Source organism: Amia ocellicauda, chromosome 12 (genome assembly GCF_036373705.1).
Source record: "Amia ocellicauda isolate fAmiCal2 chromosome 12, fAmiCal2.hap1, whole genome shotgun sequence".
Taxonomy (NCBI): Eukaryota; Metazoa; Chordata; class Actinopteri; order Amiiformes; family Amiidae; genus Amia; species Amia ocellicauda.
Genome location: NC_089861.1, coordinates 19,770,617 through 19,784,451, shown reverse-complemented (window position 1 = coordinate 19,784,451; position 13,835 = coordinate 19,770,617).

Sequence of the window (13,835 nt, the reverse complement as noted above, 5' to 3'; positions counted from 1 at the left end):
TGTATATATATAAACAATATCTCTCTCTCTATCCAGAGAAAATGGGCATCCCCTCTGCCCAGTCAGCCAGATTCTCCACAGAGGGGGAGAAGACACCTTACAATGACAGGTAAGTCAGTCAGCTAGACACTGTATCAGTCAGTCGGTGTCTCAGTCAGTCAGTCAGTCAGTCAGTCAGTCAGTATATAAATCAATCAGTCGGTCAGTGTCTCAGTCAGTCAGTCACACCGTGTTGTCTTTCCAGGCTTGGCAGAGAAGAGACGAGGGCACACCCAGTCATGATGTTTCCCCAGCTGGACAAACGCCAGTCAGTGGACATAACTGTAGAGCTGAAGACAGCGGGAGAGACGAGCTCAGACACTCTGAGGTGAGAAGCCGCTGAGTTGCTGACTGATACTTTGAACACGGTTATACTGTGGTATATTATAGTACACTGTACTGTACTGGACTGTAGTATACTGACTAAACTGTTCTGTACTGCACTATCTTGTACTGGACTGTGTCTCTCCAGGACCAGGGCTGGAGACCATGCTGTACTGTGTTGTAGTTTTTCACACACAGTGCTGTCTTGTCCACAGGCAGGACAGTGAGGATGAGATGGGGAGTGGCTATAGAGCCCCCCACCGAAATCTGTCTAAGACCCAGTCCATGCCGGCCTGGTGGGACTTTAAGCTGAGTCCAGAGCACTTGAGGTAAGATAGAGCATCACTGCCAGCAGACCCATAGCTAATTAAATCTGCTGGGCTGAACACTACACTGTACTAAAGCAAAACTGTACTATACTCTATTGGAGTACAGTATACAATCTTATCTGCTCTAGTGTACTCTATAACACTTTACTATAACAAAACTGTATTCTACCATATTACACTGTACTGTATTACACTACACTAAACCATAATCTACCGTACTACACTATTGTAGCCATCTGAGGTCAGAGTTCCCCTGCCCGGTATTTGAACCACACACCACCAGCACCCCTCCAAGTGCTCTGCACCACAGCAGCTCCAGTGCAGTACAGTGTTAAGGCCTCTACGCCAGTGGTTTTCAAACCGGTCTTGGACTACCCCCTGCCCTGCTGGTTTTTGTTCCAACTGAGGTCTTAATTGCTTAATTGAATCCTTAATTGACCTAACAAAGCAATATGCCATTCAATTAAGTAATTAAGACCTGGGTTGGAACAAAAACCAGCAGGGCAGGGGGTACTCCAGGACCGGTTTGAAAACCCCTGCTCTACACCAAAAGACCGGGTCTCCCACCACGGGAGGCTTAACACTGTACTACTTTTACTGAGGGGTTACGTCACTTTCAAACATGCTTATTATAAACCAAATGAGTCCTGTGACACTATACTATACTAATCAAAACTAGTGTACTCTTCTGTACTACACTACACTGTACTACACTAGATTATAAATTACCAAAACTGTAATCTATTGTACTATACATTTTACAAAGCTGTGCTGTAGTGTACTGTACTACACTATACTGTACTATTCAAAAATGTTTCTTTCTGTTCTATGCAACACCACTCTATACTGTATTTTACTACACTACACTGTACTAGACCATACTATCCTATACAATAGTCATCCACTATACTGTTAAAAACTGTAATACAGTATAATGCACTACCTATACTACACTATATTGTACTATACAAAACAACAGAACAGAACAGAATAGTGCTGTTACAATAGGGGGCTGTAGTAACAGTGCAGTAGAATAGTGCTGTTACAATAGGGGGCTGTAGTAACAGTGCAGTAGAATAGTGCTGTTACAATAGGGGGCTGTAGTAACAGTGCAGTAGAATAGTGCTGTTACAATAGGGGGCTGTAGTAACAGTGCAGTAGAATAGTGCTGTTACAATAGGGGGCTGTAGTAACAGTGCAGTAGAATAGTGCTGTTACAATAGGGGGCTGTAGTAACAGTACAGTAGAATAGTGCTGTTACAATAGGGGGCTGTAGTAACAGTGCAGTAGAATAGTGCTGTTACAATAGGGGGCTGTAGTAACAGTGCAGTAGAATAGTGCTGTTACAATAGGGGGCTGTAGTAACAGTGCAGTAGAATAGTGCTGTTACAATAGGGGGCTGTAGTAACAGTACAGTAGAATAGTGCTGTTACAATAGGGGGCTGTAGTAACAGTGCAGTAGAATAGTGCTGTTACAATAGGGGGCTGTAGTAACATTGCAGTACAATAGTGCTGTTACAATAGGGGGCTGTAGTAACAGTACAGTAGAATAGTGCTGTTATAATACAGTAGAATTTATGTGTGTACGTATTTATTTTCTATCCAGATTAATATTAAAACCAATTTCCATCCATCATTGATTACATGACATGATATTACATGTATGCATTTTTTGTATTGGTTAATGTGTCTTCTGTCACTGTACTGCTTTTGGTTGATGTCTTTGGAGAGACTGGAGATTGCACAGTTTACAGATCGTGGGATCGAGGACCAGCAAACAGGTGTAGACAAGGCAAGATAATCAATATCAGAAAAACAGGCAGGGGTCAAAACAAAGGTAAACAGGGCAAGGAAGGCAATCCAAAAATGAGTTCGGAAAAAACAGGCAAAGAGTCAGTGATCCAAAAGGCAGAAATCAAGAGAGGAAAGCAAGGGTCAAAAACAATGGTAATCTGTTTCAGGAAATAAACTCAGTAATGTTACACAGACTAAACAAGACTTCATCCTGAGGTAAGGCTTGGTGGAGTTTAAATACATAGAGCTGATGAGTATGGAGATCTGGAACAGGTGAAGGTGACGATTCAATAATACAGGGCTATAATATATTGAAACAGAGAACAGATGACATCTAGTGGAGAACTTAGGGATTTCAGGACAAAAGTGTGACAACTGTCCAATACAAATGCACATATGTGTAATAACATCCATCTATTTTTGAAACCACTTATCCTGGTGAGGGTCACCACAGCCAATCCCAGCAGGCATAGAGCACAAGGCAGGGATACACCCAGGAAGGGAGGCTAGGCCATTGCTAGGCAACACACGCACACCTTCTCCTACTGGGCAATTTAGCATGGCCAACTAACCTAACCTGCATGTTTTTGGATGGTGGGAGGAAACCAGAGTACCCAGAGGAAACCCACACATTAATAATAATTATTATAATTTGTTATTTTGTTTTTAATGTATAGTCAGATGGTATTAACCCTCTCTCTCTCTCAGTGCAGTGTTAATGTACTGTAGTGTCCAGTCAGTCAGTGTGTCTGTACTGTATTAACCCTCTCTCTCTCAGTGCAGTGTTAATGTACTGTAGTGTCCAGTCAGTCAGTGTGTCTGTGCTGTACTGTATTAACCCTCTCTCTCTGTCACTCTCTCATGGAAGGCAGATCTCTTCTTGATGCAGAGCTGCCCTGCAGTGCTCAGATCTTTCTCCGTTCCTCTGCATTTCAACCCACAGATGTAGATGCTGCTGAGAAACACCACAGTCACTGTGTATTGACCTCCGTTCACTAGCCTATACTGCACTTTTCCTAACTACTGTATTGTGTACAGAAATATGCTATACTGTATTGTATTTTACTTTATTATAATATACTGTCATACACTATACAATACTGTTATTTGCTGTTCTACACTGTGCTCACAGATGATATTGTTAATAATCATCATAGTTAATAATAATGTACTACACTATACCTTTATTTTATGTTCCTATTGTAACCCAGTCTGTACACTTCACGTACAGAGATCTGAGGCACAGAGCCTATCGACAGTTTGCAGACGTTTCTACATTGATGTTATTGCTCTCTGATCAGTCAAATTTTAAGCCGTTATTATTGTTGACAACCATAGAGCATCGGACAATCATTTACTATTAATAAATCTCCTTTGTAATGAAACTTCTTGATGTTGAGTAACTTATTTACCAAAGGGAATTCCACTTCCAAATGAGGCTCAGTTGATGACTTTCAAGACCATTCACTGTTCATTCATTCATTGTTACACCAGCAGAGGGTGTCAGTGCTCTAGAAATCAATGGGACCACTGAGAAACATGGTACTGATGGTCTGAACCACACAGTAAAAATCTTTCACTGTATTTTGTACCAGGCGGCACTGCCTTAAAGTTGCTTCAACTTACATAATGATGTACCACACTATACAGTCTTAGGTCTTTTGCAGACTAAAGCATGTTTTCCTGAAGGGTTTGCCTGTATTGAGCTCCATCCATTTTGCCCTCTACCCTGACAAGTTTCCCAGTCTCTGCTGATGCAATGCATCCTCAAAGCAGGATGCTTCACAGCAGGGATGGTGTCACTTGGATGATGGCAGTGTTGGGTTTGCACCATTCATAATGCTTTGCATTTAGGCCAAACAGTTACTTTTTTTGTTTCATCAGACCACATAATCTTTTATAACATATTTTTGCAAATTCTAGGCAAGATTTTTTGTGGACTTTTTTATAAATGGCTTCCTTGTTTCAACTCTGCCATACAGGTAAGATTTGTGCAGTAACTGAGCATGTTGACACATTGTCTGAAATGGGAGAAAATGTCATTTGCCTTCTCTGGCCAATGATCTTCTTACCGAACTGTTCAGCGGTGCTGTATACCTTCCTATTCTTAATGATCAGATTGACTGTGCTGCAAAGGGATATTTAATGCATTTGAGATCTTTGTATACCCTTCCCCTGATATATTTTCCAACATTGAAAGTGTGGAGTAGGTTGTGTAAATCGACGGGTAAACAGCCCTATTCAATTTCAGGTTGTGACACAACAAAATGTGAAAACCACACGCGGTGAATACTTCCTATAGCCAACTTGTATATACTATATGCTAATTATTATTATTATTATTATTATTATTATTATTATTTTCAATATAGCTCTAGTGGACATTACATATTCTCTTCATATCAAAGCAATGTCAGGTGAATCATTTAGTGTAATTAAATATTGTCAGCTAAACTTAATTTACTTCTCAGCACGATCTTTTCAGTAGTTGAAACTGTTGAAACTGCAGATTGTAGGTGACTCCACTGACAGTGTCTGTTTGTGTGTGTGTCTGTGTGTGTGTAAGATTTGACATCCAATGTTTTCTTTGGTGCAGCATTTCAAGTCTGTCTGTCTTCAATTTTACCGATTCACTACTGTAATCTATGCACCATATTGTCATGATATGATCAGGCAGGCCACTGGGAGCCACAGACAGGAACACAAAGCAATGTGGCCCTTCATTTAAAACAGAGCTATTCTCCTTGTGCTTTGACTGTTCTGTTCATTTGGGAGAGGCTGCTGACCAGGTCATTGAACTGCTGACTGATTCCCGTCCCCCGTTGTAAGACACTGCAGCTCCGACAGAGGGCGCCAGTGATACAGAACAACCCCTGACCTGCTCATCGGCGCGGCAAGGCACTGCGGAAGGAAGGTGGTTCACACACACACACACACACAGTAGTCAGTATACACAGTACACACACACACACAGTACACAGTATACACAGTACACACACACACACACAGTACTCAGTATACACAGTACACACACACACACAGTACACAGTATACACAGTACACACACACACACACACAGTACACAGTATACACAGTACACACACACACAGTACACAGTACACACACACACACACAGTACACAGTATACACAGTACACACACACACAGTACACAGTATACACAGTACACACACACACACACACACACAGTACACACACACACAGTACACAGTATACACAGTACACACACACAGTACACAGTACACACAGTACACAGTATACACAGTACACAGTATACACAGTACACACAGTACACAGTATACACAGTACACACACACACAGTACACAGTATACACAGTACACACACACAGTACACAGTACACAGTATACATAGTACACAGTATACACAGTACACACAGTATACACAGTACACACACACAGTACACAGTATACACAGTACACAGTACACACACACACAACACAGTACACAGTATACACAGTACACACACACACAGTACACAGTATACACAGTACACAGTACACACACACACACAGTACACAGTATACACAGTACACACACACACACAGTACACAGTATACACAGTACACACACACACACACAGTACTCAGTACACACAGTACACACACACACACACACACAGTACACAGTATACACAGTACACACACAGTACACACACACACACACACACAGTACACAGTATACACAGTACACACACACAGTACACAGTATACACAGTACACACACAGTACACAGTACACACACACAGTACAGTATACACAGTACACAGTATACACAGTACACACACACAGTACACACACACAGTACACAGTACACACAGTACACAGTATACACAGTACACACACAGTACACAGTATACACAGTACACACACACAGTACACAGTATACACAGTACACACACACAGTACACAGTACACACAGTACACAGTATACACAGTACACACACACAGTACACACACACACACACAGTACACAGTATACACAATACACACACACACAGTACACAGTATACACAGTACACACACAGTACACAGTATACACAGTACACACAGTACACAGTATACACAGTACACACACACACAGTACACAGTATACACAGTACACACAGTACACACACAGTACACAGTATACACAGTACACACACAGTACACAGTATACACAGTACACACACAGTACACAGTATACACAGTACACACACAGTATACAGTACACACACACAGTACACACAGTATACACAGTACACACACACAGTACACAGTATACACAGTACACACAGTACACAGTATACACAGTACACACACACAGTACACAGTATACACAGTATACACAGTACACACAGTACACAGTATACACAGTACACACACACACAGTACACAGTATACACAGTACACACACACACAGTACACAGTATACACAGTACACACAGTACACACACAGTACACACAGTACACACACAGTACACAGTACACACACACACACAGTATACACAGTACACACACACACACACACACACACTTCAGACAAGTGTGTTTGCATAGCTTTGGCTGTTTTGTACCTGCGTGTATGCTATTCTACATACGTGTAATAATGATTGCCCAAAGACGGGACGAAAGATTGTTATTACTGTTTTCATTTTCTTTAAATAATAATAATAATAATAAGCTGCACCACAGACCCGCTGTGTGTGCGAGTGACAAACCCCAGTTCCCTAGTACTGTCCGCCTGATCTCTGTTTATTTCAATGTATTAAAACAATCCTGTGGTGGGAGTGCAGATGTCCTTTCCAATACAGTGATAGCAATCCTAGCCCAGAACAACCACATCTAATTGTCACCTGTATAATGCATGTAACACCGTCACTGCTCTCTGCACGACCGTCCAGCCGCCGGCGTGGCACTTACACTGAGCGTATTTCCTGGTCTCTTATTTGCTGACAGCGCGGGTCTTTTCCCGCCAATAGTTGTTTTATTGGGTGTAGTATTTTACATTTTCATAAAAAAAAAAAAATCAAATTTTTAATACTTGTGATTAAAAACTTTTAAAATCAATTCTTAAAATCACTTAAAAAAATTTAAAATCTTTGTGATTTTAACGAAAAACAAAACAATTAACTTCAAATAAACGTGCCCAAAACAACAAAACAAATGTGATTAAAGCAAAACTGCTCACCAACATAAAAGTCAAATACATTGAAAATAACTGAAAATGCATTGGACAAAATAAAGAAACAATTAAAAAGGTAAAAATAAAAAACAAACAAAAAAATGTCTATGTGGACTCCTCACTTTCTCCATCCAAACAATGTGGGGAAGCAATAAAAAAGGCAAACAGAGTGTTAGGGTATATTGTCAAAAGTGTAGAATTGAGAACAAGGGCAGTGATGTTCAGACTGTACAATGCGCTAGTTAGATCTCATCTGGATACTGTGTGCAGTTCTGGGCTCCACACTTCAAGAAAGATATCGCTGCTCTAGAGGCAGTTCAGAGGAGAGCAACCAGACTTATTCCAGGTCTGAAGGGAAAGTCCTACTGAGAGACTGAGGGAACTGAACCTTTTCACCCTGGAACAGAGGAGACTACGTGGGGACTTGATCCAAGTCTTCAACATCATGAAAGGCATCGACCACATCAAACCAGAGGAGCTTTTCCAGATCAGCAGGGACACACGCACCCGGGGACACAAATGGAAATTGAGTTTCAACACATTCAAAACAGAAAACAGGAGACCCTTCTTCACACAGAGAGGCGTCACAATCTGAACAAACTCCCCAACATTGTGGTAGATGCTGAAAGTTTGGGAACATTTAAGAAGACTGGATAGGATCCTTGGATCACTTAGATACTAATGGACACCAAACGAACATGATGGGTTGAATGGCCTCCTCTCATTTGTAAACTTTCTTATGTTATGTTCCCTGTATCATGATCTGATTAACATTGACAATATAGCTTAATTTAAGTATTCTAGATATTCTCCCTTATTATTTATCTGTGGGAAAACTAACTGTGTTGCATTATTAAAAACAGTGTGCATGGGTTTACACAGTGCCTTGTGAAAGTATTCACCCCCACTTGGCATTTTTCCTATTTTGTTGCCTTACAACCTGTAATTAAAATAGATTTTTTGGGGGGTTTGTATCATTTGATTTATACAACATGCCTACCACTTTGAAGATGCAAAATATTTTATATTGTGAAACAAACTATAAGACAAAAAAACAGAAAACTTGAGGGTGCATAACTATTCACCCCCCTCCCCTCCAAGTCAATACTTTGTAGAGCCACCTTTTGCAGCAATTAGAGATGTCTCTTGGGGTACGTCTCTATAAGCTTGGCACATCTAGCCACTGGGATTTTTGCCTATTCTTCAAGGCAAAACTGCTCCAGCTCCTTCAAGTTGGATGTGTTCTGCTGGTGTACAGCAATCTTTAAGTCATACCACAGATTCTCCTTTGACTAGGTTTCCCCTTAAACCACTCAAGTGTTGCTTTTGCAGTATGCTTAGGGTCATTGTCGTACTGGAAGGTGAACCTCCATCTCAAATCTCTGGAAGACTGAAACAGGTTTCCCTCAAGAATTTCCCTGTATTTAGTGCCATCCATCATTCCTTCAATTCTGACCAGTTTCCCAGTCCCTGCCAATGAAAAATATCCCCACAGCTGTTTTCAGGGTGATGAGAGGTGTTGGGTTTGTGCCAGACATAGACATGTTCCATATGTTTGGGGAGTCTCCCACATCCTTTTTGGATTTAATGGTGCTCCGTGGGATGTTGAGTTATAAAAAAATATCCGAAATACTGATCTGTACTCCTCCACAACTTTGTCCCTGACCTGTGTGGAGAGCTCCTTGGTCTTCATGGTGCCTCTTGCTTGGTGGTGTTGCAGACTCTGGGGCCTTTCAGAACAGATGTGTGTGTGTATATATACTGAGATCATGTGACAGATCATGTGACACATAGATTGCACACAGGTGGACTTTAATTATGTTACTTCTGAAGGTAATTGGTTGCACCAGATCTTATTTATGGGCTTCATAGCAAAGGGAGTGAATACATATGCACACACCACTTTTCCGTTTTTATTTTTAGAATTTTTTAAAACAAGAAATGTTTCATTTCATTTCACCAATTTGGACTATTTTGTGTATGTCCATTACATGAAATCCAAATAAAAATCCATTTAAATTACAGCTTGTAATGCAACAAAATAGGAAAAATGCCAAGGGGGATGAATATTTTTGCAAGGCATAGTATCTGTCCCGTGTAGCCACTACATATCTGTATCATGACATATACAGTCACAGCCTATATATGTAGTTTCTTAAGAAAAACTAATACATGTATATATAAAAATGGCTACAACACTCTGGGATCCATAACTTACTTGAACAGTTTTTCCACAAATTCAGTGTTAACATTTTCTCTCTGTATACCTGCAGCTTTATCAGAGTCGCAAAATATAAAACACACATCGCGTGGGGCATCAGCTTTTATATTGAATGGGATTCCTTTAAAAACACCTTTGACACCGTAATGAATGGATCAGTTGTATTAATCGCTAAGTTTTGTAAGGTTGTATGGTTTGTATTTCTGCAGTCGGTAAAGCAACTATATTTGGATTACCATTAACATATAGTTAGTGATAATGAGGGATTTTAAATATAATTAAAATATGCGCTACTTGATGTGATTGATTACATAAAAACTAGGCTCTGTTTTAAACATTTGAATAGTTTTAAGATAAATGGGAAGGCTAAAAACCGTGCCAATTACATTATTTTGAGAGAATTTACAAGACATTGGGACATTTAATTTAAATCCAGGATGAATAGTTCATGTTTGCGTGTATTTAAAACAAACAAAAAAAAGGACTGTATTTTGTCACGGCACATTGTATTGCAGTCCGATGCAGTCCTTTCTCCGGCAGGATGTTTCGTGATCTTTTAAAACTCCTTACTAAAATGCCTTACTGCTGCAAGCAATTAATGCTGTGTGGCACTTTTCCACGGTGCATTAATAACTGCTCCAGATTAATTGTTATCCCAAGGTAAACACACAGATTCCTTCTTTCGAAAAGTTTCTACAGCATCTCTCCCGTCGAGAGCAGCCGCCATTACTTTAGTTACAATTTCAGAATGGAGTGGCGTTGCATCAGGGATGTCGCAGTACGTGTTCCGGACCAGTTTGGGACTCGGCCAGTACGATGTATGAAACTGTGCTCCTGAAACTAGTTTGGGTGCAGGCGGAGGAGCAGCTGAGCCCTAGTGGAAATGCCCTGGACTCGTGCGGCCACGCTGAGGTGCAGCTAGTCTAGGGCGATTTACAGTTGTTATAATACAGTGGTGTAGTGGAGGGCATATGCAGATATGCCATATGACCACCTAATTTGAAGGGAACTTTGTGTGTGCACAGTGGGAGGGGCAAATACATGCCCCTTTGCCCTACCACTCAAAGTGCCCTCATGTCTTTTGTTCACTTTTCCCCAGTTAAAAAAAAAAAGCTTACTGTTCATGACCTGGAATACTGTATACATGTGTTTTTGTCAAATGCACAACAGTACATGCATAATCACATTTAATTTAGTTTTTGTTCTGAATTTTGTGTATGCACCCAACTGCACTATGGGTGTCAAGGTTTACATTTTCAGATGTTGGCAGCTCTACAGTACAGTGCCTCAACTGTCATCTCTCTCTCTCCCCCTACAGTGGCTCCAGTGGTCCGTGTCTCAGCCCAGCGCCCTCTCCACACTGACAGTCTGACTCTGAGCTGCCAGGTGACCAGTGCTGAGCCCGGTGCAGTCTGGGTGGCTCTGTTCTGGGGGGGGGCAGAGGCCGAATTGGGAGGACTGGTCAAGTAGAAATGGCACTTTACACACCAGACTGGACCGGACCATCCGCCCACTGGACTCTGACTGGTACTACTGCGAGGCCCAACAAGGGAACATCACAGTCACTGAGGCCTGGGGTGAGAGTCTGTACTGCATCTTAGGGGCTGTGAGGGTTGCTATACATCCACTGTATTACTAAGGTTGTGCTGGTATTTGATATCTAATACAGCAGTATTTTAAAACCATTTTCATACAAGTGATATTTGCATCAATGTCTAGGGAAGCGGGGGAGTGCCTGAAAATGAATCTGACTTTTGTACTTTACTGTATTTTTGTTGTTGAAATGCATCAGCTCTGTGCCTATGATTTTATATAACATGAAATAAAGTGAAAAGTGACCTCTTCATAACAACACCCTGTGATCAGCCGAGGCGCATAGAGAGAACACGCACTGTTCTGACTGGAAACTTCATGAACCGATTTACTTGCTGCTTATTACTTACTGTCTGAAAAGCTATGATTGTGTAGTAGTATTCACGGATTATATTTACTGCAGCCTATCAGATGAGAAATGGATTTGAAAAAATAAATATTGTACATTGCAACTGAGCAGGTATCATGGTGAGAGAATTAACAACAAAGGACAACTTCAAAACTTGCTTGAAGGTACTTGTGTATCTCTGCCACAAATCCACCTTCTGAATGGCTGGGCTTTAGTTTCAGCACAGCAGGAAACAGCTTAACTCCACAGCATTCCCACTTTAAGCTGGAGAAAATTATTAGACTTGGCTGTCTCATTCAGGAGACATGAATTTTGTGAATGGATAGTGTTCAGTTAATTTTTTTGCATTATACACTTCTACCCAGATATAACTTTCACTGGTCACACAGTAACATTTGTTGGGTCCCTAGGACTGCGTTTTATCAGAGTAGAGGTGTGTATATATTTAAAAGTAGACCTTAAAATTGTCAATTTCACTTGTTCATTATTATTACTTGATTTCTTAGTAGACACCCTTATCCAGGCAATTACATTTTTACATTTGTATCCATTTATACAGCTAGGCATTTACTGGAGCAATCTAGGAAAAGTACTTTGTTCAAGGGTACAACAGCAGTATCCCACACCTGGGATTGCATCAAAGACCCTCCGCTCCAGACCACTACTCCACACAAACATATGCTCAATGTGGGGCTCAAACGCATGACCTGAGATTAAGAGTCTCATGCTCTATTGAAAGAGCTAGCTGGCCATATGATGGGTTATTCTGTTCCTGAATGATTTACAAAGAGCTATAATTTTCAAATGATTTAATCTGTGATAGCCCATACAATTGAAGTGTTCTTTAAAATAAATAAAAGTACAACAGTTTTATAAAAACAAGACCCTTTGTTTTGTAGTGTTAAACAGTTATCAACATCCTAGAGTAAAATGAGACCCACCCCCCCCACACACTCAAAAGCTTTTGATTATCGCTATATTTATGACTACATTTCTGATATCATACCATGTTTGTGTCTGCATTTGGAGCAGTGCTATCCCGCTGTAACTTGACATAGTGTCTCTTTCTCCCTCTCTTTCGCTACTTTTTTGTGTGGCTCTGTTTACTGTGCAGTTTTAATTTTTTCCTGGTTTTCTGTATGTCTCTCTACACACACTAGTCATTGTCTCTCTCTCTCTCCAGATGGGTAGGTGAGGAATGACGCACAGCCCCCAGTGTCTGGCCATCGAGAGGTTTCTCTGCAGCTACTGATCTACGCTGTTGTTGTTGCTGTTGCGGTTTTCATAATTTTGTAACTGGAAGAAGCCACTTCTAGTAATCCAAGCCTTCTGGAAAACTGGTAAAACCCACTTCCTCTAACACTATTCTACTGTCAATACAGTGCCCTATTGTAACGGCTCTATCCTGTAATGTCACAACAGCCCGCTGACACACAACTGCTCTCCCCTCTCTCTTGTTACAGACTGCTGTGTCTCCAAAGATGCAGATCTACAGGTGTCTGTACGGGCTGACAGCACAGCTCTCCAAAATGGAGACATTGATCCTCCCTTCAGACTGATTCAGCCTGTCATGGAAGAGATCAGATGTTTGGTGCCATCTGTTGGATAAAATTGGAACTGCAAACTGTCACCCTACACACTTGGCCTGCATTTGTATCTGAAACACTTTTTAAAGGTGGTATCAACATTTTTTACTTTTTCCAGAATTCACTTTTTGAAGTACAGTTAATAGGTAAAAACAACTGGTGTAGTTTTTAATGCTAAGTGTTAAAGAACACATCTGAAGTTGACCTCTCTGTGAATAGCCGCAGCGTCGAGCGAGCTGGATTTATTTATGCGTGACGTCACACCAGGTATTCCTCTCCGTCTCAGGCTGTTTTCCTGAATTAGCACTAATGAAAACACGTTGCCAAACAACAGTTATGCACCCAGGGGAGAGAGAACATGGTAAATTGGTGTATAATATATGGTTGCATCCAGGTACG